At 37.5% G+C, this 27,742-nt stretch overlaps 2 protein-coding genes and 1 pseudogene across 4 annotated transcripts in view; 1 reads left to right on the top strand and 2 right to left on the bottom strand.

Annotated features, from left to right (window-relative positions):
- ALKBH8 (alkB homolog 8, tRNA methyltransferase) overlaps positions 1 to 27,742 on the bottom strand; it is a 253,312-nt gene that overhangs the window by 107,916 nt on the left and 117,654 nt on the right. The window lies entirely within an intron of this gene.
- Positions 1 to 27,742, top strand: part of ELMOD1 (ELMO domain containing 1) — a 101,413-nt gene that overhangs the window by 5,047 nt on the left and 68,624 nt on the right. For 2 of the 3 annotated variants that reach the window (XM_061202585.1, XM_061202586.1), the window contains exon 3: positions 20,102 to 20,148. The exons of the other annotated variant lie outside the window; for it this stretch is intronic. The gene's annotated coding sequence lies outside the window, so the exon portion shown is untranslated. The remainder of the gene's footprint in view (positions 1 to 20,101; positions 20,149 to 27,742) is intronic. 3 annotated transcript variants of the gene reach the window in all.
- On the bottom strand, positions 4,490 to 4,994 carry LOC133099824 (rRNA N6-adenosine-methyltransferase METTL5-like; annotated as a pseudogene).

The following is a 27,742-nucleotide window of genomic DNA, read 5'->3' as shown; positions in this document are numbered from 1 at the left end:
AGTTTGCCAATCTCAAGCAAGTGATGATAGAGTGCCATTCTAGACTGCACTTCTGTCAACAAATCTAGTTATCTCTAGGGACCATCTTCAGAAGAGCCCCATATGTTTATCATATGTATGGTTAAATTTCTACTTCATATTTTACAATAAGTTTTTAAAATCATAAAAATTACTCTCTGCTAAAATGTATAGTGAAGCAGTTAATTTGGGACTTTCTTATCAAATGATTATTCCTTAAAATAGAACAGAAAACACTTCTATTTCAGGTATTTGTATTTTTCCTTTTTGTAGTGTCTGCCAAATATGTCCTGCCTTATAATTCTGATAGTACATGAGAAAAAGAGTGATCAAGGACATATTGAAGTTGCTAAAATCTCAAGGCAATTAGACTATAGTTTTTATTTTCAGCGAAGTTTCATATGGATATGACTTATTGAAAAAAGCCTTACTTCAGTGATCTCTAATGACAACTTACGCGGACTGTCACCCAGAGAGAGCTTTAACTGAAATTGTGTGCTCAATTCACATTCTAAGTCTTCAGTAAATACTTTGAATTTAAAGAATCTGAAGACAGCATGTTTTTGCATCCCAGGAGCTTTTAACCCTCCAGCTCACTTATGCTGACCAGGAGCAAGTCTTATTTTACATCAGTTTCTGTGCTATAAAATGGACGATATGCACATTTAAAAAGAGAATATTGTGTCAACTCCAATCATCTATGTCTATAAAATAAACATTGTGTCCTAAAGGATAAATAACTCCATTCTCAATGTTATTAGACAATTTGTATATTGTCTATGTACTCTCTATAATGTTTCAGATGCCATCAAAATAATTCACAATTTGCTGTGTTTGATTTTTTGCTTTTTTGTTACAAAGCAAGATGATTGTGGTAAATGCTTAAGGAGAGCTCATTGAGCCTCTTTAAAAAATCAGTTTCAAACAAGCTAATGACTGCAGATTCAAAGGTCTTTACATAGCTTTTAAACATAGTTTCCATTTTAATTATTGGGATTGGGACTTCGTTAATTAGAATGCGTGGTATAAGAGCTTATTTCAGCTGCTATAACTCTCAGTCCTATCCCTTGTATAAGTAGATTGCCATATGTTTTGAAGCTTTCATTCATGATGAAACTAATAATTTATTTATCCCACAGCTGCTTTTTGGTTTAGCAGATATCATCAATGATATCATAATCTCTGTTCCCTAATTGTTTTTCACATTACCATTTGGCATTATAAATATTTTAAGTATGAATCAGTCTCTGGAATGAATTTACTATACAAGTACATTTCTTCCTTTTCCTTCAGAAGAAGAATCAGAATGCTCTACCCTTCAGTATTTGGAAGCCAGATTTTCTGAAGAGTCTATATTCCAGTAGAACACTTACATTTTAATTTCAGATTTTCTTTGGTCTTAGAATCCATTTAAATTAGCAAAAATCTTAAAACAGTTATTTTTAATTGAGAAGTTTTATCATACATTCTTTAAAATGGTAAACATTTATCAAAGCTGTTTCAATTAAAATATATATTATGCACATCGTTAGTCAAAACAATTATAAATATATATTCACCTAACATAGGACCACCTAAATACACGTGTAATGTGTATGTAGCCCAATATGTGAACCAGTACATGAAAATCAAGACATAAAATAAAAAGTTTGGGTTATAGTTTTTGCTTCACTAAAGAGTTCTGTGCTGTATCAAATATTTCTTCTATTATTCCTTTAAATTATAGATAACCTACAATATTTAAAATAGAGCCAGACTCATCAAATTTTTACATCTACTCTATCCTTCTGGGACACATCTATCAATTAGACGAGTAATCTTTGTAGGTGAGATGCAGAAATGACGTCTGGGATATGATGTAATAGCTGGATTCATCAGCTGTAACCAAAGAATGTTTACAGGTGTGAAAGCCACATAGGAGGTGGTTTCTGTTGGCCTCCTTCAGAGCTCTTCCCTTGACCCTGACATTTCTACAATTTTATCAGTGACTCAGATATACTTAGACCATACAAATATCAGGTTTGTTGATAATGCAAAGCTCCAAGAACTAGTGAATTTGAATGACAACCAGGATTAAACTTAATATCCCTTAGCCCAGAGCAAGGGCTGAAACTAAGATTGTATTCAGAAAGAATAAATGTTGGCTTCATTTAGTTTCTAAAATTAGTAGCCTAAGGATAGGGAGTGGAAGTCCTACTTCAACAACAGTTTGAGTTGTAGAAATTAGTTTTAGTTCACTTGAGTATTAACCAACAGTACAGAAGAAATTAATGCTTTCTTTGGTTGGATTCATAGAGTCCATATGAAAAGATCAGAAACAGACACTATAACACACTGTACTGAAAGTGATGCATTTTGGGCCACCTGTCAGGGATGTAATAAGGGGGACTGGCTCATGTGAGCCTGGGTAGGATGTTGGCTCACATGACCTTAAAAGCACCTTCTAAATCAGATTATGCAGTTTAAATTGAGTTCCCAGGCACTTATACATGAATCTGCCAATGTCTAATTCAGCTTAGTAACATTTATGTAACATATAACTATTGTACATCCTTTTCTTGATTAATAATGAATATCCTTATTCTTTTCTACTTAAAAGATTATTCCGTAGATAATTAATCAATCATCACTTAAAATAAACGCATCTACTTTGTGACCACCACTGGGTTTACTTAGCTAAGATCATACTTGAAATTCTTAGATGAAATGATATGTACTTTGAATAGCCATGAAGTAGGCACGTGTCCAGGTTCTAAAATAAAATTGCACAAATTAAACAAAGATGAAAGGCAAACGTATTCACTCAGTGTGTTCTGTGTGTACTCTATTAGTCTGCACTGTGTTTTGGCTTTCAAAGGTGTTTGTTTATAGTGTAGAGTGGACACCCGTCATTCCTCTTGAACACTGCTATCTGAACCCCTTTCCCATGTTGGGGGGGCTCTCCCACATTATGAGACAGAGGCCACTTCTCACTACAGGAGCTAGAAGTGCCAGATGCTTCCTCTCCCAGACATCCTTGCATCATAGACGTGGACTCAGATGCTGCCCCAGTGGCAGATGTTTCAGTTGGCAATACCCTTGACCAGTGCTGGGGAGGGGTCGGTGGAGCCAGCTACTGAGTCTGGACCTGGTAGTGGCAGTAGAGGTGTCTTTACTGGACTGTCTTTGCGTCATCATTTTAAGCATTATTTTTGACTACATAACCTCTAAACCCAGTTCTCTAGCCCTCCTGGAGATTCTGTGGAATTACCTTCAGAACAAATTCCTTTTCTGCTTAAACAGGCAGAGCTAGTTTCTGTTCCTTGTAATAATAATCCCTGCTGGTACAGGGCACAAGTCCATGCTTACATTGGTATATTAGTCAGTCACTGGGACCTACTGAGTACAAAGCACTCTGAAAGGTGCAAAAGGAAATATTTATTCATTCTCTGAGTATTTCTGAAACAAGGCATCTTGCTTGGCATTTGATAGAAGGAGAGGCAAACAAAATTGGTATTTTCAAATTAGTGCTATGAGGACAAGTAGGAGAAGGTAGGGATACCACTGTCAAACTACGATGGAGGCAGATATTATGTGGATCTACTGATTCTCAAGATTGATTTAGTGTGGGGATGAAGGGTTGGGATAAGAAGGGATGCTCTTGGGGGAAAATATTGTGTTTCATCAATTCCAAGACTCAAATTGTTTTCTTCATCTTAACGTTTATGAAATTAGGAACATTTATGAAATTAGAGTGTGTTATGTTTTAATTGCCACTTTTTCTCCTCAATCCATCTAACGTATTTTACTGAATCTAAGATGTAATTGATATATATATACTATTACACTTTTTACCATTAAGAAAAAAAGCTCAGTAAGTAATTACTAAAAAATGATGATACTTAACATCATACTGGGGGCTCTGGAGTAGAAGATTTAAAGAGAACCTAGGAGAATTAGGTCAGTCATGGAAATGTTGTGAATTGAACACCAAATTCCTTTTCATTGTTCTAGTAGTCTCCCAAAGCTGTTAAAGACTAATAGATTCACCTCTAACTTCTGTTGTGAACAAATTCACGTACTAATCATTATAGTCTTGCTTGGCTATAAAATATGCCCGGTAGAGTGATTCTCAGTTTTGTGGGTGGCACATTTATTTTTGATAACTATTTTATTTGGAAATTTTCAAATATATACAAAAGTAGACAGAATAATAACATGATGGATCCTAGTATTCAATAATTTTCAACTCATGATCAATGCTGTTTGATTTCTAACCCTACTCTCTATTCATAAAATTTTATTTTGAAGCAAATCTCAGATGCCATACCATACAATTTGTAAATACTTCAGTATATATCTCTAAAACACATACTCAAAATATTGTTACTACATTCCTAGAAATAAAATCTATAGTTTGTAGCACCTTTTCTAATAGACACATTTGGATTTATTTTAATTAGGTTTTAAGCTACCTTTTGGGAGGAGGTTTTTAAAAAGAAAACCAAATGAGGAATACTTCAATGTCCACTGATTTCTTTTTAAGAAATTTATGTGATGCTAGTAGGTCATATCACAATCCTGCAATAATATCTATCTTGATTTTTCACTCTGAACTTTCTTTTGAATATGTTCTCTAGTTGAGGATTTGTTTAAAGAATATACTGCTGTTCTTGCCATTTCCAAAGCAATCTTCAGAAAAGTCATATCTATCCCTTTATTATTTTCGGTCCCAAAAGGAAGATTCATAATTACTGTATCAAATGACTTGAACCATGTCAACATTTGTCAGCTCAAACTCTTCCACTTTTCTATTAAATATTTTCATCTGTGTCAAATTCAACAAACAACCTTCAGTCCGTGGCCTGGTGGGATACTGTTCTAAAGTAACTTGGGCTTCTGAAACCATCTACTTGATGCAGGTGACTTTCTAGTTCCTTGAACCTTAGTTTCTTTTTTGTTTTTTTAAAGTGTGGGTTCACAGGGTTAAAGGACATTGATGGACCTCAGGAGGCTGGAAGCACCACCATATGTGTGTCACCTTTTTTAAATTTAAGTTTTTGTTTTTAATCAAAGTAATACCTACATATCATTTAAAACATCATATAATTTATACAACATTATAATGAAAAATAGACCTGTTGCCTGGCTTTGTTTCTCAGGTATACTCACTTTAATTCTTTTAGCTGATTCTTCTGATGTGTTCCACCTTATAATCTGCTAATATTGCTATTCCTCAATATTTAAAAGTATCAGATCTACTGATTTTCTACTACAGGAGTGAAGATTTAACTTTCATACCTAACTTCTCTCCCTTATATGCATTCACTTCTCTTTCCTCAGTTCTCCCATTATCACTGTTTTTGCCTAGGAGAGATTCACATGTGTCTTGGTTTGGATGGTTTTCTGAGGGATAAATCTCCTGAGGACTAGTATTCTGGCTGCCTCTGTTCTGGGAGTTGAGTGGGAGAAGGAGGCTGGATAAATCTCATGTTTATCATGTAGACTTTCATTTAACCTCCTAGTGTTCAGTATGACAGCTCAATCTCATTTTCTTGTTTCCAAAAGTTCAGAGCCTCTCTAGCTCAACCTCTAGAATGGAGAGGGGTTATGCCTACTTTCATAAGGTGGAGAGGAGATCTAAGCCCTAACTAATTCTTATGAAAACTTTCAGCCAAGTTGTGTTGACTTCATTTTACACTCCACTTTCAGAAGACCTAGGCATCCCTAACTCCTGAACATGACTGAGATTACGTACTCTAACTTGTATTGCCTTTGGGTCACTACCCTCACTGCAGGTTTAGTCAATTAGTCTAAGTAAATTACCATTTTCCCATCTTCTTTCAACTTCCAGAATTCTGCTGACATCTCATGTGCACTCCTGTTACCCTTAGCCTTATGGATTTATGCTTTTTGATTTCTTTACTCTTTCTTACGTTGGTGGGATTACATGTGTTTTATTTGTCATGTTTAGATGGAAGTCCATGACACAAGTTTTAAGGGCACACTTAAAAGGAATTAAAGATGTGAAATAATGTAAATGAATCAGCAATAATTATAGTGAATTAATTACTGCTCAGTAAGTGTCTCACATTGCCTATGTAAACTTCCACAATTACCATACTTGTTTTGCTTACTCCTCTTTTCTCCTTACCCATAGTAAATTTTAATACCCTTTTAACCTAGTCATACCACCTTCTTAGCAAAATATCCTACTTAACACATACTACTGTAAATAATATGTATCCCCAGTTGTAAAGAAGAAGAATTTCATACAATTAGTGATCAGAATTTTGTCACACATCTGTGAAGAGTCCATAGAACTGTGACATGTTGGTTAGGTACCCTTGTCTTAGAGTACAGTCCAGTTTAGTCTGACATGACTGAAATGAATTTTCATTGGTGACAGCTCAGAGCTTCTATATTGACTTCAGAAAGGACACTAGATTCCATGCGTGAGAACTGCTAGATTTCCCATTCCTTGTGGGCAAAGACTGTCTTACTTATTTTGTGTCTCTAGTGCTTAGAAAGAACTGAACATAATAAGTGCACGGTAAAGCTTACTGACTAGAATTAAGAGCTGAGGTCTTTTCCTACCAATTGGCTGTCTGTCCTTGGATAAGTCATTTGTTGGATTTGTTTGAGGCTCCAAGAGGTCACTTAGGAAAGGTATGGTGGCAGAAAGGTTGAGAATGGAACATTGGGGAATACCTACACTTAAAAGGCAGGCAGAGGAAGAGTGTGAGATAGATGGAAAACCAGGAGAACATAGAAACATGGAAGCCAAAAGCAGGCCTTTCAAGAAGTAACATCACATGAAATCACATCAAATAAGATAAAGATAAGAAAATGGAGCTTGGACTAGACCATGCTCTGCCTTCAACCAAACATTTATCTACTCACTCACTCTTTGTGTAGATAAATGTTTATCACTCCTGAGATGTTTATGGTCAGAGCAATCTTTGTAGTATAAGGAAGTTGTCTTGAGCCCTGTGTATGTGTGAGGATGCATATGTGTGTGAATGTGAATGGAGGGATTGTGATAGGGGAAGGAAACCAGAGCTCAGAAAGACTATGCAGGAAGGAGTTGGGAGGCTCTTTATGAGGCTAAGAAGGACATGAGTTAGTCATGTGTGATCAATGTATAACATATTGTAGAATTACTTAATTAACCTGGTTTAACCTGAATAAAAATGTTTGAGTCAGAGAGTAAGATTCTTGTGTGATTTGCTGCAGGCCATTTGTATTCTTTTTCATCAACCAATGGATTCTTCGAAGAAACACTGTTGTAGCCTGGAATTTGGAAATAAATGGGCTTCAATCTTACTGTATTTCATCAATTCCTCCCCCCACCCCCATCACTGAAATTGGGATGCATCATAATTTAATTAGCAACATTTTATTTTTCCTTAAAGGCACATGACATAATAGTACACTTTACCATTGATGGTGCTGATGAAATTCCACTGGAAAGAATCAAACAATACTCATTCAGCATACATTTATCAAGTCATGCATATCAAATCATAGCTCTAAAGTGAGGTTAAAACTATTTTTAAAATTTGTTTTACAGCACAAATTGTTGCAGAAGCCCAATCTAAATGGTCTACTTCTCAGAAGCATTCTCAGAAGAATGTTATTATCTCATCTGTGTGATCAGAGTCAGCAGTTGCCTTAAGAGCAAGATACCCTGTTTGCCTCCAGGCCCCTGGAAATATCCGAATTTGTTTGGACTTTTCTGTCAGATGTTTATAGGTAGATGCCCTCTCTATGTTCTCATTATATGAAAGTGAAAATTTTGCAAAAAGCATCAGTTTAGATTGGCAAAATCACATTCATTTAATTTTTATGCAAACATAAGTTTACCATTCTTTTATTGTGGTTTAATTTGAAATTTAACTTTTAAAGCTAAAAAGTTTTTAAAACTAAAACTATTATATAGTTGAGAATGTACAAAATCTAGATTGAGTATTTTTGTAGAAAATGGATTAATATTTAGATTTAGAAATTTCCTTATTCTTTTGTAGATTAAAGACAAATTTCATCAATCCTGCTCTCCCTCTCTTTGCTCCCTCCCTGAAAACAATAGATGGATGTAGGTGACCACAGTGAAAACCAGAAAATCACTATACTTTTAAAGTAAATCATAAACATATTTGCAGACAATCCTGAATTCTGTGACTGGCATGGCCTCCATTGTTATAAATCACAAAAATAAACTTTGGATGAGTGTTTAATTACTGAACAAGGAAAAAAACTTCTTACTTGTCATTTTAGTGAGTATCAGCAGAACATTTTTTCAAGTGAATCACCAGAGAAGGAGGAAAGGAGAGTTCTGGAATATGACCTTAGGCAGATTATTATTCATGAGCATTATACCTCTAATATGACATGCTGCATAGCATGTGTGAAATGTAAATGCATAATATGAAAGATTTTTTTATTTCTCTGGGATAGTAATTTTTTATATTGCTCTCCTCTCTCCTCATATGCATACCTATATTAAGTAAAAAATTGAAATTTATACATGTTTCAGGTGCTCATAAATAGCCTTAGAATCTTTCCCTTCTCCTTCCTCCCTTCCCATTCTGTTCCCTTCCCTTCTTGTTTCACATGGTAAGTCTGATTGCAGTACATCTTTTGAAGACTGAGTTCCTCATCTGTCTGTGTCTTCCTTGAACTGAAACTGTGCTTCTTAGGACTTGACAAAATAGGGAGCATGATGCAAACTTAGTCATTATCTGAATTTGTTAATTCAGAACCTATTTATTTGCCTAATTTGAACCTGATACTTGACCCACCTGATTTAAGAAGACTGATCTCCTTGTTTTGTTTTTGGGGTTGGCTCAGCCAGAGCCCAGCAACTCACATTGCAGGTGACTTACCTGCTTCTTCTTAGCCACAAACCACCTGTGCCCTTGCCTGGTGTTCCCACAGAGATGTGCTTCCTGCCGAAAGGTCAGGCTTGTTTCGGAGAACTTTCTCTAATTTCTTGAACACCATCCACAGGCATTCATACATGCAGAGCATAATAGAGAATTACTGGGAACTGTGAGCTGAATTAATCATATCCTAAAACTACCTTGACTTCAATTATCTGTAAGTTTTGGCCTATATCAGAATAGTGGCCTTTCTCTTCCATTTTACCTTTTCCACCTAGGTATAGCTTTTACTGAAGAAAATGTGGGAAAAAAGAAGTCTATATCTGTTTCTGCAAGTCTCTACCTGACTGACTAATTGAGAGATGTCACCATTATGATTTCATTAGACTCTATCAGGGCACAAGTACATACTATGAGACCATTTAGTAGGAAAACTAAAATTTCCACATAGGTTAAGATCATTTACTTGGAGTTTATCGTTGTCATCAGGAAATTTTTTCAGTTACTTTTAGAAAATATTTAAAGTGACATAGTATAATGAAGACACAAGATAAATAGAACTGAACCAAATTAGCCATAGGCTTTCTTCTGATACCCAAAGCAGCTTTTGATCAATCTTACTCTTAGGGAAGAAAACTGTAAAAGTTATTATTTATGAATCTTATGGTTTAACATGTCATTGCTTTTGTTCTTCCTTCACCTGAAACGAGAAGAATAGTTCAAACTGAGAAATTAAATCAGTGACAAATAATTTTGATATTGCTGATCTTGAATTTATCATCTGCAGTGTAAAGTTGTGTGTGTGCTCCCCTCTCTCAACTGCTAAATGAATTTTTTTCACTGCTGCTAAAAAATGTTGCCCAAGCTTTCTCTTTTTAATCTAGATTCTGGGGAGGGGGAGTAGAATGTTTTTTCATCTTTTGATTATCATTAATTACAGTAAGTTATATTTTGAGGTTGACCCACTTGATTGATTTTTTTTCTCCTAGAAGTGTTGCAGCATGAAAAGGAAACAATAACAAGAAGCAATTAGGGAAATCTAAAGGAGAATGGAACTTATGTTGCTTTTTGATGAATATAAGAAAACTCATTCAAGTTAGTATATATCTTCTAGGTAGATTTGGAATATTTTACCAGCCATTAGATGTATTTTATGTATGGTAAAAAAAAAAAAAAAAGGGCAAACAAATACTGTCATCTACAAAGGGAAAGATGTAATGTATTACAGAACTAAAACATATAGAGGTAGACTGAAAGAAAAACAAGGGGAAAAGTTGATTTGAAGACCCTGTCACACGGACCAATGACTCAAAGAATAATTTGAGGAGAATGAAATCACCACACAAATAGCAGTGTGGATCAAGAGCTTGAATTTCATTGGATTTTTCTAAACCCAAGGGAACACAAGATTTACATTGGGGGAGGGGGTGTTTTTATTAAGTTATTTCAGAAATACACTGCCAAGGATTCATATACCCTTGGAAATTAGACCTCAAGGAAGAATGTAAAACCATCCTTTTTTGGCTCTGTTGTATAACTTCTTTCCATAAAACTTGCTTTAGAAACTTTTCAGATTAGTAGTACATTTGCTCTGAGACAGGAAAGAGGTTAATTTTCAGTGGCATAGTAACTCTTATTATTCAAGAATCCCCCAGCTAGCTTCCAAGGAATGCTTAAGTTTTGAGGTGCAGCTATACATCCAGGCCTTGATTATCTGCAGCTCAGCATTTTCATTTGAATTGAATACACACTATTACATCAATCCAGAATTTTACCTCAGTGTTTTCCAGAGGCAGCACAGGACAGTGATTAATAACAATGCTTTAGGAACCAGGCTGCTAGGGTGACCTTGAAATGTTGCTTAACTTTTCTGTACCTCAATTTTCTCAGCTGTAAAATGGAGATACTGACTATTATTCACTTTGTAGGATGACTATTAAGTGAGTTAATATAAATAAAGCTCATAGAATATTGCCTGGCAGACCCTCAAGATGGTGGAGGAGTAAGACGTGGAGATCACCTTCCTCCCCACAGATACATCAGAAATATATCTACATGTGGAACAACTCCTAGAACACCTACTGAACACTGGCAGAAGACCTCAGACGTCCCAAAAGACAAGAAACTCCCCATGTACCTGGGTAGGGTAAAAGGAAAAAGGAAAAACAGAGACAAAAGAATAGGGACAGGACCTGCACCTTGGAGAGGGAGCTGTGAAGGAGGAGAAGTTTCCACACACTAGGAAGCCCCTTCACTGGCAGAGATGGTGGGTGGTGGGGGGGGGGAGCTTCAGAGCCATGGAGGAGAGTGCAGTAACAGGGGTGCAGAGGGCAAAGCAGAGAGATTCCTGCACAGAAGATTGGTGCTGACCAGCACTCACCAGCCCGAGAGGCTTGTCTGCTCACCCGCTGGGGCGGGTGGGGACTGGGAGCTGAGGCTCTGCTTTGGAGGTCAGATCCCAGGGAGAGGACTGGGGTTGGCTGCGTGAACACAGCCTGAAGGGGCTAGTGCACCACAGCTAGCTGGAAGGGAGTCTGGGAAAAAGTCTGGAACTGCCTAAGGGTCAAGAGACCATTGTTTCAGGGTGTGCGAGGAGAGGGGATTCAGAGCACCACCTCAACGAGTTCCAGAGACGGGTGCGAGCCACGGCTATCAGTGTGGACAACACAGACGGGCATGAAAAGCTAAGGCAGCTGTTGCAGCCACCAAGAAGCCTGTGTGCAAGCACAGGTCACTATCCACAACTCCCCTCCCGAGAGCCTGTGCAGCCCACCACTGCCAGGGTCCTGTGATTCAGGTACAACTTCCCCGGGAGAACACACGGCGCGTCTCAGTCTGGTGCAACATCATGCCAGCCACTGCCGCCACAGGCTCGCCCCGCATTCTGTACCCCTCCCTCCCCCAGCCTGAGTGAGCCAAGTCAGCTGATACTTTAACCCCATCCTGTCTGGGCAAAGAAGAGATGCCCTCAGGTGACCTACATGCAGAGGTGGAGCCAAATCCAAACCTGAACACCAGGAGCTGTGCGAACAAAGAAGAGAAAGGGAAATTTCTCCCAACAGCCTCAGGAACAGCAGATTAAATCTCCACAATCAACTTGATGTACCCTGCATCTGTGGAATATCTGAATAGACAACGAATCATCCCAAAATTGAGGCAGTGGACTTTGGGAGCAACTGTAGACTTGGGGTTTTCTTTCTGCATCTAATTTGTTTCTGGTTTTATGTTTATCTTAGTTTAGTACTTAGAGTTAATTATCATTGGTAGATTTGTTTATTGATTTGGTTGCTCTCTTCCCGTTTTTTTAATATATAGATATATATATTTTTTCCTTTTTCTCTTTTTGTGATTGTGTATCTGTATGCTTCTTTGTGTGATTTTGTCTGTATACCTTTGCTTTTACCATTTGTCCTAGGGTTCTGTCTGTCTGATTTTTTTTTTTTAGTATAGTTTTTAGCGCTTGTTATCATTGGTGGATTTGTTTTTTTGGTTTGGTTGCTTGTTCTTTCTTTCTTTTTTTATGACTTTTTAATTTTTAATAATATTTTTAAATTTTAATAACTATATTTTATTTTATTTATTTTTTCTTTCTTTCTTTCTTTTTCTCCCTTTTCTTCTGAGCTGTGTGGCTGACAGGGTCTTGGTGCTTTGGCCGGGTGTCAGGCCTGTGCCTCTGAGGTGGGAGAGCCAAGTTCAGAACATTGGTCCACCAGAGGCCTCCCAGCTCCACATAAAATCAAATGGCAAAAGCTCTCCCAGAGATCTACATCTCAATGCTAAGACCCAGCTCCACTCAATGACCAGCAAGCTACAGTGCTGGACAACCTATGCCAAGACAGGAACACAACCCCACCCATTAGCAGAGAGGCTGCTGAAAATCATAATAAGGTCACAGACACCCCAAAACACACCACCGCATGCAGTCCTGCCCACCAGAAAGACACGATCCAGTGTCATCCACCAGTCCCCTTAACCAGGAAGCCTACACAAGCCACTGAACTAAACTTAGCCAATGGGGACAGACACCAAAAACAACGGGAACTATGAACTTGCAGCCTGCACAAAGGAGACCACAAAAACAGTAAGTTAAGCAAAATGAGAAGACAGAGAAATATGCAGCAGATGAAGGAGCAAGGTAAAAACCCACCAGACCAAACAAATGAAGAGGAAATAGGCAGTCCACCTGAAAAAGAATTCAGAGTAGTGATAGTAAAGATGATCCAAAATCTTGGAAATAGAATGGAGAAAATACAAGAAATAATTAACAAGGACCTAGAAGAACTAAAGACCAAAAAACAATGATGAAAAACAACACAATAAATGAAACTTAAAATTCTCTAAAAGGAATCAATAGCAGAATAAGTGAAGCAGAAGAACGGATAACTGACCTGGAAGATAAAATAATGGAAATAACTACCACAGAGCAGAATAAAGAAAAAAGAATGAAAAGAATTGAGGACAGTCTCAGACCTCTGGGACAACATTAAACGCACCAACATTCGAATTATAGGAGTCCCAGAAGAAGAAGAAAAAAAGAAAGGGACTGAGAAAATACTTGAAGAGATTATACTTGAAAACATCCCTAATATGGGAAAGGAAATAGTCAATCAACTCCAGGAAGCTCAGAGAGTCCCATACCGGATAAATCCAAGGAGAAACACGCCAAGACACATATTAATCAAACTATCAAAAATTCAATACCACGAAAACATATTAAAAGCAGCAAGGGAAAACAACAAATAACATACAAGGGAATCCCCATAAGGTTAACAGTTGAACTTTCAGCAGAAACTCTGCAAGCCTGAAGGGAGTGGCAGGACATATTTAAACTGATGAAAGGGAAGAACCTAAAACCAAAATTATTCTACCCAGCAAGGATCTCATTCAGATTCGATGGAGAAATTAAAACCTTTACAGACAAGCAAAAGCTAAGAGAATTCAGCACCACCAAACCAGCTCTACCACAAATGCTAAAGGAACTTCTCTAGGCAGGAAACACAAGAGAAGGAAAAGACCTACAATAACAAACCCAAAACAATTAAGAAAATGGTAATAGGAACACACGTATTGATAACTACCTTAAATGTAAATGGATTAAATGCTCCAACCAAAAGACATAGACGGGCTGAATGGTTACAAAAACAGGACCCATATATATGCAGTTTACAAGAGACCCACTTCAGACCTAGGGACACATACAGACTGAAAGTGAGGGGATAGGAAAAGATATTCCATGCAAATGGAAATCAAAAGAAAGCTGAAGTAGCAATTTTCATATCACACAAAATATACTTCAGAATAAAGACTATTACAAGGGACAAAGAAGGACACTACATAATGATCAAAGGATCAAACCAAGAAGAAGATATAACAATTGTAAATATTTATGCATCCAACATAGGAGCAGCTCCATACATAAGGCAAATGCTAACAGCCATAAAAGGGGAAATCGACAGTAACACAATCATACTAGGGACCTGTAACACCCCATTTTCACCACTGGACAGATCATCCAAAATGAAAATAAGTAAGGGAACACAAGCTTTAAATGATACATTAAACAAGATGGACTTAGTTGATATTTATAGGACATTCCATCCAAAAACAACAGAATACACTTTCTTCTCAAGTGCTCATGGAACATTCTCCAGGATAGATCATATCTTGGGTCACAAATCAAGCCTTGGTAAATTTAAGAAAATTGAAATCATATCAAGTATCTTTTCCGACCACAACACTATGAGACTAGATATCAATTACAGGAAAAAATCTGTAAAAAGTAGAAACACATGGAGGCTAAACAATACATTACTGAATAACCAAGAGATCACTGAAGAAATCAAAGAGGAAATGAAAAAATACCTAGAAACAAATGACAATGAAAACACGACGACCCAAAACCTATGGGATGCAGCAAAAGCAGTTCTAAGAGGGAAGTTTATAGCAATACAATCCTACCTCAAGAACAAGAAACATCTTAAATAAAACAACCTAACCTTACACCTAAAGCAATTAGACAAAGAAGAACAAAAAAACCCCAAAGTTAGCAAAAGGAAAGAAAGCATAAAGTTCAGATCAGAAATAAATGAAAAAGAAATGAAGGAAATAATAGCAAAGATCAAGGAAACTAAATGCTGGTTCTTTGAGAAGATAAACAAAATTGATAAACCATTAGCCAGACTCATCAAGAAAAGGAGAAGACTCAAATCAATAGAATTAGAAATGAAAGAGGAGAAGTAACAACTGACACTGCAGAAATACAAAGGATCATGAGAGATTACTACAAGCAACTATATGCCCAAAAAATGGCCAACCTGGAAGAAATGGACAAATTCTTAGAAAAGCACAACCTTCTGAGACTGAACCAGGAAGAAATAGAAAATATAAACAGACCAATCACAAACACTGAAATTGAAACTGACTAAAAATTTTCCAACAAACAAAAGCTGAGGACCAGATGGCTTCACAGGTGAATTCTATCAAACATTTAGAGAAGAGCTAACACCCATCCTTCTCAAACTCTTCCAAAATATAGCAGAGGGGGGAACACTCCCAAACTCATTCTATGAGGCCACCATCACCCTGATACCAGAGCCAGACAAAGATGTCACAAAGAGGGAAAACTACAGGCCAATATCACTGATGAACATAGATGCAAAAATCCTCAACAGAATACTAGCAAACAGAATCCAACAGCACATTAAAAGGATCATACACCATGTTCAAGTGGCGTTTTTTCCAGGGATGCAAGGATTCTTCAATATACCCTAATCAATCAATGTGATACACCATATTAACAAATTGAAGGATAAAAACCATATGATCATGTCAATAGACACAGAAAAAGCTTTCAACAAAATTCAACACCCATTTGTGATAAAAACCCTCCAGAAAGTAGGCATAGAGGGAAGTTACCTCAACATAATAAAGGTCATATATGACAAACCCACAGCCAACATCATTCTCAATGGTGAGAAACTGAAAACATTTCCTCTAAGATCAGGAACAAGACAAGGTTGTCCACTCTCACCACTGTTATTCAACATAGTTTTGAAAGTTTTAGCCACAGCAATCAGAGAAGAAAAAGAAATAAAAGGAATCCAATTCAGAAAAGAAGAAGTAAAACTGTCACTGTTTGCAGACGACATGATACTATACATAGAGAATCCTAAAGATGCTACCAGAAAACTACTAGAGCTCATCAATGAATTTGGTAAAGTAGCAGGATACAAAATTAATGCACAGAAATCTCTTGCATTCCTATACACTAATGATGAAAAATCTGAAAAGGAAATGAAGGAAACACTCCCATTTACCATTGCAACAAAAAGAATAAAATACCTAGGAATAAACCTACCTAAGGAGACAAAAGGCCTGTATGCAGAAAACTATAGACACTGATGAAAGAAATCAAAGATGTTACAAACAGATGGAAAGATATATCATGTTCTTGGATTGGAAGAATCAACATTGTGAAAATGATTATATGTAAAATGTAAAATAGATATTTACATTTTACAAATGTAAAATAGATAGCTAGTGGGAAGCAGCTCCATGGCACAGGGAGATCAGCTTGGTGCTTTGTCTCCACCTAGAGGGGTGGGATAGGGAGGGTGGGAGGGAGACGCAAGAGGGAGGAGTTATGGGGATATATGTATATGTATAGCTGATTCACTTTTTTATAAAGCAGAAACTAATACACCATTGTAAAGCAATTATACTCCAATAAAGATGTTAAAAATAAAAATAAAAAGCATCAGCCCATGATGGTAAACTGGAAATAAACTTAAAGAAAAAAAAGAATATTGCCTGGCATATGGTAAGCACTTTGAAAATATTGGCTGTTATTCACAAAATCTTAAGCTGAGACTAAATTTTTTAAATTAAATTTTATTTTTAAATGTACTGTATACAACATTTATAAAAACATTATCATTTCAAATTAGGCAAATTATAACAATGGAACAGTATTTGCTTTGTGGGTTGTCTTTTATTTATGTATAAACATTATGAGTCCACAAGCATTTTGGTTGTTACAGGGCATACAGTAGTTAGAATTTGAAGGACTATGTAAAAAGTATTGTATTGGGCAAAACGTTCATTCGGAAAATCCCGAACGAACTTTCTGGCCCACCGAATAGCCTTTTCCATCTCATGTAGGGATTCAGATCTTAAAGAAAGGAATTCTTTACCCTGTAGTTGAGTCTCTCATTCCCTGCAATGCTCAATAGATGAATTGGCTTCTAAGAGGTAGGGTCACCCTGTGGTACTTTACAAAGAGCCTTGGTGGCTTCTTGCTCATAAGAAGCAAGGCAAGTTCCTTGATGCCAGGTAAGAGGATGAATTTTCAGAAGCAACAGACCATTCCTTGTGCCCCAAGGGTCATGTAACCTTGCACACAGCACTGAAGTGTCAGTCGATGTCCAGAGCACAATCATTTGATCCTTCCCTTCAGAATAGGGCAGGACAATATCCCTGTACACATGGAGAGAAATTACTGCAGATAAGGGGAAAGGGTCAGGAAACCAGGATTATGATTATATTCTTTACTTTGGTTTAAAAAAAAAAAAACTACAGGGTTTTTTTTCTTCCAATGGGGAGATTTTTTGTTTGTTTTATTAGTGCTGTTATTGAACAGTGCTGTTAAAGAAGTGAATTTCTCGAGAAAGATGCAGAGTTCATTTCAATAAATATGTATTGAGCACTGAATGTACCAGGCACTGTATGAGGCCCTGGGGCTTCCCTCATGCCCTGGAGGAGCATGTAGTCCAGAGGGAAAAGAAACATGAAATAGATCATTTCAGAACAATAGGAGATATTTAAAATATAGCAGGTAATTCTGATATCCACCCTGGGTTAGAAACGATGTTATAGGGAAGGGATAGCACCCAGAGCTGTTTCCGTGTTCTCCTTGTGTGCTGTGAAACAGGTGGCTTTGGAGCTAATGTCTGACCAAAAAAGGTTGAAATATATGTAAATAATACCTCAATAAATCTGAATTAAACAAAAAGTTAATATAAGTGTTTTTCAATTAGTGAGACAGATATAAACAAGACAAGTAACTTATATTTCATCAAGTTAAAGTCTGGTGCATAAAACAGGCTGATGTGTAAAATACTTGAGAAGTCTATCAGGGCTACTGTTTTATTAGAGGGCTGTGCAAACAAAAAGTAAACTCAAATGCTTCCTGAGTTTAGGCCTTGCCCAGCCACTTGAGAAATGCTGTTTTGGCTACAAAGGAGTAAATTAACTCAGCACCACTCGTGGAAAAACAATTCAAAGGACTTTGCTTATCAATAGTGGCTCAGAGTATCGTACATGGCACACCAACTATGATTTGTTCCTGTCTTTTATATAGATTTTCTAGTTAACTGTAATTAGGACATTAACGAGTGTGCCTCCTTTAAAACAAAGCTAGATTTAAAAATAAAGTAAGCGGTAATTCTTTTTGCTTTTCTATGGAAAACATTTAGAGAAGTTACTTGATGAGCACCCAATGAGCAGTGAGTTAAATAGCATTTGCAAAAGGCTTTCTTCTACCACCCAAAGCCATTTTTGGTGTTTCCTCTTTGGGGGCAAATAATTAGAACTAATTGTTGTCTTTGTTTCCTGTTTGGGGGACAGATAATTAGAACTAATTATTAGTTCCCTTCACCTGTCCCACCCAACCAGCAAGTCCAATTGATTCTACCTTCTTCATCACCACTGTTGGTGTCCCAGTTCAGGTCACAATTTGCCAGAATTTATCTAAACAGTCTCCTAAGTGATTCTTGACTTGACAAAATGATCTTTTACTTTAGAGGAGGATATAATAAGAATGAGAAAATAATAATACCAGAAATGAGTAGCAACTCATTGATTGCATATTATATACATCTAACTATGCTAAGCACCTTACATGCTTTGGTTCATTCAATCCTTAGAACAGTCGTACGAGGTAGTTGTGATTTCTCTCCCCATCTAAGGAGAAGAAAACTGAACCCCAGAGAGATTAAGCAATTTGTCTAAAGCCACTTGGCTATTGGTAGAGCCTCAGACATGAATTCTCTGTCTCCAAAACTTGTGCTCTTAACTACCATGCACACTCTCTGCCATATTTGCCCAAATTTCCCGTAAATAGTAAAGATCCTTTGCCATATTAAACTATGTTGCATTACCAGAACAGTGCTGGACACATAAACATTCGAGAAATTTTTTGTTTTGTTTTGTTTTAATGGACAGACTCAGGAACCCCTATGTACAGGACTGGAAGCTGGAGTATTATAATACTTCATTTATTCCACATCATTATGAGAGAGTTTTTTTTAGGTAAACCAGTTTTCTAGCTAACTGAAATTAAACTATTTAAGGATAATTTTTTTTAATTTTGATAAAATCTTTCTGAAATGTATTCCATTACTTTTTTGCCTCAGTAGTATGACAGTTCTAATTTAATATTATCCTAATGACAAAAAATATTGTTTTGACCAACAAATGTTGCATATGCTGTTTATTTAGTATTTCATCTGGGCTATGGTTTTAATTACCATCTATATGCTGAGGAAGCCCAAATCTTTGTCTCTAACTGGGATTTCTCTCCTGATCTTCAGATCCATGTATTATATATCCACACTCCCACTTACCCTGAAAATTCATAATGAACCAAAGATCCCCAAATACACCTAGACCCCCAAATCTGTATCTCCAGAATTCCATATCTTAGTGAAAGATTACACTGTCTACCTAGTTGCTAGCCATAAACATGGGCATAATGTTTGACTCTTCCTTTTCCTTCATTAACTACCCCCCCAATCAATCAATCAACAAAAGTCCTATTGATTTTGTCTTCTATATATCTCGCCAATCCAAAACATTCTGTCTCTGTCTTTTGCTTTATCCTGCCATTATTATGGTTGCCTAGATGATTGTAACCTTATAAATGATGCCCCTACCTATAATTTCACCACAGTCTAATTTATTCTCTATACTAGAGTGAGATTACATTTTTAAAACTAGAGCTCTGATTATGTCACATCCCCGTCTATAATTTTCAATAGTTCTTCACTGCTCATGGGATAAGGTGCAAAGGTCTTTAATATTGCATAAAGCCTTTGATGATCTGACCCCTTCTTGCCCTTCCGTATTTTGCCATCCCTGTTTTTACCTGTTCCTCTCATTGAGCACCACACTAGGTCATATTGAATGTTTCCCCCTCTATACATCATGTATTTTCTTGCTTCTAGGAATTTGCATGTGCTACTTGGGGAACCCCCAGAACCCTACATCTAAGGTAAGCATCTCTCACATTCACTGTCACAGCACCTACTTCCACTTGTAATATTGTGGTTAAGTACCTATTTGTTTTTGTGTATCATCTTCTCCTCTGTCTTCCTCAAGACTGTTGGGTCTGGAGGATGGAATTCATGCCCCTCTTGTTCACCCTGTATCCCTAGTGCCTAACCCTGTGTCTAGAGCATAGTAGGCACTAACACATCGTAATAATTTTTTTAAATTTTAGAATAGTTTTAGGTTTACAGAAACATTACAAAAATACTACAGAAAGTTTCCTTATACTAGCACACAGTCTCCTCTATTGTTAACATCTTACATTAATATGATACATTTGTCACAATTAATGGACTGATATTGATACCAAATTTTTAACTAAAATCTATGCTTATTCAGATTTCCCTATCTTTTTAAATTGGGATATAATTGTTTTACAATGGTGTGTTAGTTTCTACTGTACAGCGAAATGGAGTTCCCTGTGGTATACAGCAAGTTCTCATTAGTTATCTATTTTATACGTTTTAGTGTATATATGTCAATCCCAATCTCCCAATTCATCCCACTCCCCATTCCCCCTTGGTGTCCATACATTTGTTCTCTACGTTTGTGTCTCTATTTCTGCCTTGCAGACAGGTACCATTTTTCTAGATTCCACATATACGCATTAATATATGATACTTGTTTTTCCCTTTCTGACTTATTTCACTCTGTATGACAGTCTCTAGGTCCATCCACATCTCTACAAATGACCCAATTTCGTTCCTTTTTAGGGCTAATATTCCATTGTATATATGTACCACATCTTTATCCATTCATCTGTCGATGGACATTGAGGTAGCTTCCATGACGTGGCTGTTGTAAATAGTGCTTCAATGAACATTGGGGTGTATGTGTCTTTTTGAATTATGGTTTTCTCTGGGTATATGACCAGTAGTGGGATTGCTGTGTCATATGGTAAATCTATTTTTATTTTTTTAAGGAACCTCCATACTGTTCTCCATGGTGGTTGTATCAATTTACATTCCCACCAACAGTGCAAGAGGGTTTCCTTTTCTCTACACCCGCTCCAGCATTTATTGTTTGTAGATTTTTGGATGACGCCATTCTGACCAGTGGAAGGTGATACCTTAGTGTAGTTTTGATATTCATTTCTCTAAAACTTAGTGATGTTGAGCATTTTTTCATGTGCCTCTTGGCCATCTGTATGTCTTCTTTGGAGAAATGCCTATTTAGGTCTTCACCCATTTTTGGATTGGGTTATTTGTTTTCTGATATTGAGCTGCATGAGCTGTTTATATATTTTGGAGATTAATCCTTTGTCCATTGATTCATTTGCAAATATTTTCTCCCATTCTGAGGGTTGTCTTTTCATCTTGTTTATGGTTTCCTTTGCTGTACAAAAGCTTTCAAGTTTCATTAGGTCCCATTTATTTTTGCTTTTATTTCCATTACTCTAGAAGGTGGGTCAAAAAAGATCTTGCTGTGATTTATGTCAAAGATTGTTTTGCCTGTTTTCCTCTAAGAGTTTTATAGTGTCAGGTCTTACATCTAGGTCTTTAATCCATTTTGAGTTTATTTCTGTGTGTGGTGTTAGGGAGTGTTCTAATTTCATTCTTTTACCTGTAGCTCTCCAGTTTTCCCCACACAATTTATTGAAGAGACCGTCTTTTCTCCATTGTATATTCTTGCCTCCTTTGTCATAGATTAGATGACCATAGGTGCATGGGTTTACCTCTGGGCTTTCTATCCTGTTCCATTGATCTATATTTCTGTTTTGGTGCCAGTACCATATTGTCTTGATTACGGTAGCTTTGTAGTATAGTCTGAAGTCAGAGAGCCTGATTCCTCCAACTCTGCTTTTTTCCTCAAGATTGCTTTGGCTATTTGGGGTCTTTTGTGTCTCCATACACATTTTAAGAATTTTTGTTCTAGTTCTGTGAAAAATGCCATTGGTAATTTGATAGGAATTGCACTGAATCTATAGATTGCTTTAGGTAGTATAGTTATTTTCACAGTATTGATTCTTCCAATCCAAGAACATGGTATATCTCTCCATCTGTTTATGTCATCTTTGATTTCTTTCATCAGTGTTTTATAGTTTTCTGAGTACAGGTCTTTTACCTCCTTGGGTAGGTTTATTCCTAGGTATTTCATTCTTTTAGTTGCAATGGTGAATGGGAATATTTCCATAATTTCTCTTTCTGATCTTTCGTTGTTAGTTTATAGGAATGCAAGAGATTTCTGTGCATTAATTTTGCATCCTGCAACTTTACCAAATTCATTGATTAGTTCTAGTAGTTTTCTGGTGTCATCTTTAAGATTTTCTATGTATAGTATCATGTCATCTGCAAACAGTGACAGTTTCACTTCTTCTTTTCCAATTTGTATTCCTTTTCTTACTTTTTCTCCTCTGATTGCCATGGCTAAGACTTCCAAAACTGTGTTGAGTAATGGTGGCAAGAATAGGCATCCTTGTCTTGTTCCTGATCTTAGAGGAAATGCTGTCAGTTTTTCACCATTGAGAATGATGTTTGCTGTGGGTCTCTCATATATGGCCTTTATTATGTTGAGGTCGTGTCCCTCTATGCCCACTTTCTGGACAGTTTTTATCATAAATGGGTGTTGAATTTTGTCAAAAGCTTTTTCTGCATCTATTGAGATGATCACATGGTTTTTATTCTTCAGTTTGTTAATGTGGTGTATCACATTGATTGATTTGCACATATTGAAGAATCCTTGCATCCCTGGGATAAATCCCACCTGATCATGGTGTATGATCGTTTTAATGTGCTGTTGGATTCTGTTTGCTAGTATTTTGTTGAGAATTTTTGTGTCTATATTCATCAGTGATACTGCTCTGTAATTTTCTTTTTTTGTGATATCTTTTGGTTTCAGGGTGATGCTGGCCTCATCGAATGATTGCAGAATCATTTTTTCCTCTGCAATTTTTTGGAATAGTTTGAGAAGGATGGGTGTCAGCTCTTCTCTAAATGTTTGATAGAATTCACCTGTGAAGCCATGTGGTCCTGGACTTTTGTTTGTGGGAAGATTTTTAATCACTGTTTCAATTTCCTTACTTGTGATTGGTCTGTTCATATTTACTATTTCTTCCTGGTTCAGTCTTGGAAGATTATACCTTTCTAAGAATTTGTCCATTTTTTCCAGGTTGTCCATTTTATTGGCATATAGTTGCTTGTAGTAGTCTCTTATGATGCTATGTATTTCTGTGGTGTCCATTGTAAGTTCTCCATTTTCATTTCTAACTTTATTGATTTGAGTCCTCTCCCTCTTTTTCTTAATAAGTCTGGCTAAAGGTTTATCAATTTTGTTTATCTTCTCAAAGAACAAGATTTTAGTTTTATTGATCTTTGCTGTTGTTTTCTTTTTTTCTATTTCATTTATTTCTGCTCTAATCTTTATGATTTCTTTCCTTCTACTAAATTTGGGGGTTTTGTTGTTGTTCTTCTTCTTCTTTCTCTAGTTGTTTTAAGTGTAGGGTTAGATTGTTTATTTGAGATTTTTCTTGTTTCTTGAGGTAGGATTGTATTGCTTTAAACTTCCCTCTTAGGACTGCTTTTGCTGCATCCCATAGGTTTTGTGTTGTTGTGTTTTAGTTGTCATTTGTCTCTAGGTAGTGTTTGATTTCCTCTTTGATTTCTTCAGTGATCTCTTGGTTATTTAGTTGCACATTGTTTAGCCTCCATGTGTTTGTGTTTTTTACAGTTTTTTCCCTGTAATTGATTTCTAATCTCATAGCATTGTGGTCGGAAAAGATGCTTGGTACAATTTCCTATTTCTTAAATTTACCGAGGCTTGATTTGTGACCCAACGTGTGATCTACCCTGAAGAATATTACACGTGCACTTGAGAAGAAAGTGTATTCTTCTGTTTTCAGATGGAATGTCTTATAAATATCAATTAAATCTATCTGGTTTATTGTGTCATTTAAAGCTTGTGTTTCCTTATTGATTTTCTGTCTGGATGATCTGTCCATTGGTGTAAATGAGGTGTTAAAGTCCCCCACTATTATTGTGTTACTGTCGATATCTCCTTTTATAACTGTTAACATTTGCCTTATGTATTGAGGTGCTCCTATGTTGGGTGCACATATATTTATAGTTGTTATATCTTCTTGGATTGATCCCTTAATCATTATGTAGTGTCCTTCATTGTCTCTTGTAACAGCCTTTATCTTAAAGTCTATTTTATCTGATATGAGTATTGCTACTCCAGCTTTCTTTTGATTTATGTTTGCATGGAATATCCTTTTCCATCCCCTCACTTTCAGTCTGTATGTGTCCCTAGGTCTGAAGTGGGTCTCTTGTAGACAGCATATATATGGTTTTTGTTTTTGTATCCATTCAACCAGTCTGTGCCTTTTGGTTGGAGCATTTAATCCGTTTACATTTAAGGTAATTATCAATATGTATGTTCCTATTACCATTTTCTTAATTTTTTTGGATTTGGTTTTGTAGGTCTTTTTCTTCTTTTGTGTTTTCCACTTAGAGAAGTTCCTTTAGCATTTGTTGTAGAGCTGGTTTGGTGGTGCTGAATTCTCTTAGCTTTTGCTTTTCTGTAAAGGTTTTGATTTCTCTGTTGAATCTGAATGAGATCCTTGCTGGGTAGAGTAATCTTAGTTGTAGGTTTTTCCCTTTCATCACTTTAAATGTGTCCTGCCACTCCCTTCTGGCCTGCAGGGTTTCTACTGAAAAATCCTCTGATAACCTTATGGGGATTCCCTTGTATGTTATTTGTTGCTTTCCCTTGCTGCTTTTAATATTTTTTCTTTGTATTTAGTTTTTGATTGTTTGATTAACGTGTGTTTCAGCATGTTTCTCCTTGGTTTTATCCTGTATGGGACTCTCTGCACTTCCTGAACTTGATTGACTATTTCCTTTCCCATGTTAGGGAAGTTTTCAACTATAATCTCTTCAAATATTTTCTCAGACCCTTTCTCTTTCTCTTCTTCTTCTGGGACCCCTATAATTCGAATGTTGGTGCTTTTAATGTTGTCCCAAAGGTCTCTGAGAGTGTTCTCAATTCTTTTCGTTCTTTATTCTGCTCTGCAGCAGTTATTTCCACCATTCTATCTTGCAGCTCACTTATCCATTCTTCTGCCTCAGTTATTCTGCTATTGATTCCTTCTAGAGTATTTTTAATTTCAGTTATTGTGTTGTTCATCACTGTTTGTTCTTTAGTTCTTCTAGGTCTTTGTTAAACGTTTCTTGTATTTTCTCCCTTCTGTTTCTGAGATTTTGGATCACCTTTACTATCATTGCTCAGGTAGACTGCTTATTTCCTCGTCATTTGTTTGGGCTTATGGTTTTTTACCTTGCTCTATCATCTGCAGCATATTTCTCTGTATTCTCATTTTGTTTAACTTACTGTGTTTGGGGTCTCCTTTCTGCAAGCTGCAGGATCATAGTTCCTCTTCTGGTGTCTGCCCCCAGTGGGTGAGCTTGGTCCAGTAGCTTGTGTAGGCTTCCTGGAGGGGGGGACTGGTACCTGTCTTCTGGTGGGTGGAGCTGGATCTTGTCCCTCTGATGGGCAGGGCCATGTCTGGTGGTGTGTTTTGTGGTGTTTGTGAGCTTAGTATGACTTTAGGCAGCCTTTCTGCTAATGGGTGGAGTTGTGTTCCTGTCTTGCTAGTTGTTTGGTGTGAGGCCTCCAGCACTGGAGTTTGCTGGGCGTTAGGTGGAGCCGGGTCTTGATGTTAAGATGGGGACCTCTAGGAGAGCTCTTGCTGATTAATATTCCCTGGGACTGGGAGTTCTCTGTTGGTCCAACATCCTGGACTCGGCTCTCCCACCTCAGAGACTCAGGCCCAAACCTTGTCCAGAGCACGAAGACCCTGCAAGCCACATGGCACAGAAGGAAAGGAAAAAAAAACTGAACAAACAAAACCCCAAGACTAATGGTAAAAGCAAAACCAAACACAGACACACACACACACACACACACACACACACACACACACACAAAGAGAGAAAACAAAAAAGAAGAGAGCAACTGAACAAATAAACGAACCCAAAAATGAAAACAAACACTAAAAACTAAACTAACAAAAATAAAAAACAAAAACAAATCAAAAACAGAAAGCAAACTCTAGGTAGGTCTCTGGACCTGCTGTGGACACTGTGGGGCCAGCTCAGATTCTGACCTGGCCCAACTCCTGTGTGTACTTGCCCCCAACGTCCACAGCCTCAATTGTGGGAAAGCTCATCTTTTCAGATATTCCACAGATGCAGGGTTTACCAAGCCGATTGCGGGGATTTAATCAGCCACTCCTGCAGCTGCACAGAGAGATTTCCCTTCCTCTTCTTTGGTCACACCACTCCTGGAGTTCAGCTTTTGTTCTGGCCTCACCAAAACCAAAGCATGTGGTTTTGGTATGTGGGCCACCCTCAGGCATCTGTTCTCCCCCCAGGCAAGAGGGTGAGAAAGCAGCAGCTGATTTGGGTTCACTGGCTCACTCAGGCTGGGGAGAAGGAGGGATTGCAGTCACAACTGGGTTCTGCGGGGAGTGCCTGCAGTGGCAGAGGCCAGCAGGAAGTTACAACAGCCTGAGGCATGCTGTGCACTCTCCTAGGGAAGTTGGTCCCGGATTGCAGGACCCTTAGCAATGGAGGGCTTTAGAGGCTCCCAGGAAGGTGTGGGCAGTGACCTGTGCTTGGTCTCAGGATGCTTGGTTGCAGTGGTGGCAGTGGTAGCCGTCATGCCCACCTCTGGGGTCCGAGGTAGCAGCCGCAGCTCGCACCCACCTGGAGCTCACTTAGGCAGTGCCCTGCTGTCTGTGAGCGCACAGAGAAAGAAATTCCTATGGCGGGCCCATCCTTCTATTTGAGCACCCCACAACAATGGTCACTTACTCTCTGGTAGGCCCAGACTTCTTCCTGGACTCCCTCAGCTGTGGCACACTAGCCGCCTCAGGCTGTCTTCATGCAGCCAATCCCAGTCCTCTCCCTGGGGTCTGACTTCCAAAGCCTGAGCCTCAGCACCTAGCCCCCACCCGCCCTGGTGTGCAAACAAAAATCTCAGGCTGGGGAGTGCTGGTCGACACTGATCCTCTGGACAGGATTCTCTCTGCTTTGCCCTCCGTACCCCTGTTGCTGCACTTTCCTCTGAGGCTCCAAAGCTCCCCCTGTCCCCGCCAGTGAGGGGGCTTCCCAGCATGTGGAAACTTTTCCTACCTTCACAATAAAGTGAAGCACAATAAAACAAGGTATGCTTGTATGTCCAGCCTGTATTTAAGGGGTAAAGAGTTATGCTCCACCTCCTTGAGGGCAGAGTATCTACAGAAATTATTTGGAATTCTTTTGTGTGAAAGATTTATGTACACTTATTTATGTATTCAGTCATTTATTTATATCAGTATGGAGTCATGGATATTTATTTTATACTTTGAGTTATTATCCAATAATACTTTATTTATTTTGTTACTCAAATTGTTCTGCTTTGACCATCAGGAGCTCCTGTGTTTATTTGATATATCCCCAGTTGTTTGTCTTTTGAGCACTTCCTTACTTTCTTGCACAAGAAGACACAGCAGGCTTACCTTGTATATTTCCTGCCCAAACACTAGAATCAGCCATTTT

The sequence above is a fragment of the Eubalaena glacialis genome, chromosome 10 (assembly GCF_028564815.1).
Source record: "Eubalaena glacialis isolate mEubGla1 chromosome 10, mEubGla1.1.hap2.+ XY, whole genome shotgun sequence".
Taxonomy (NCBI): domain Eukaryota; kingdom Metazoa; phylum Chordata; class Mammalia; order Artiodactyla; family Balaenidae; genus Eubalaena; species Eubalaena glacialis.
This window is presented reverse-complemented; position numbering and strand designations above follow the sequence as displayed.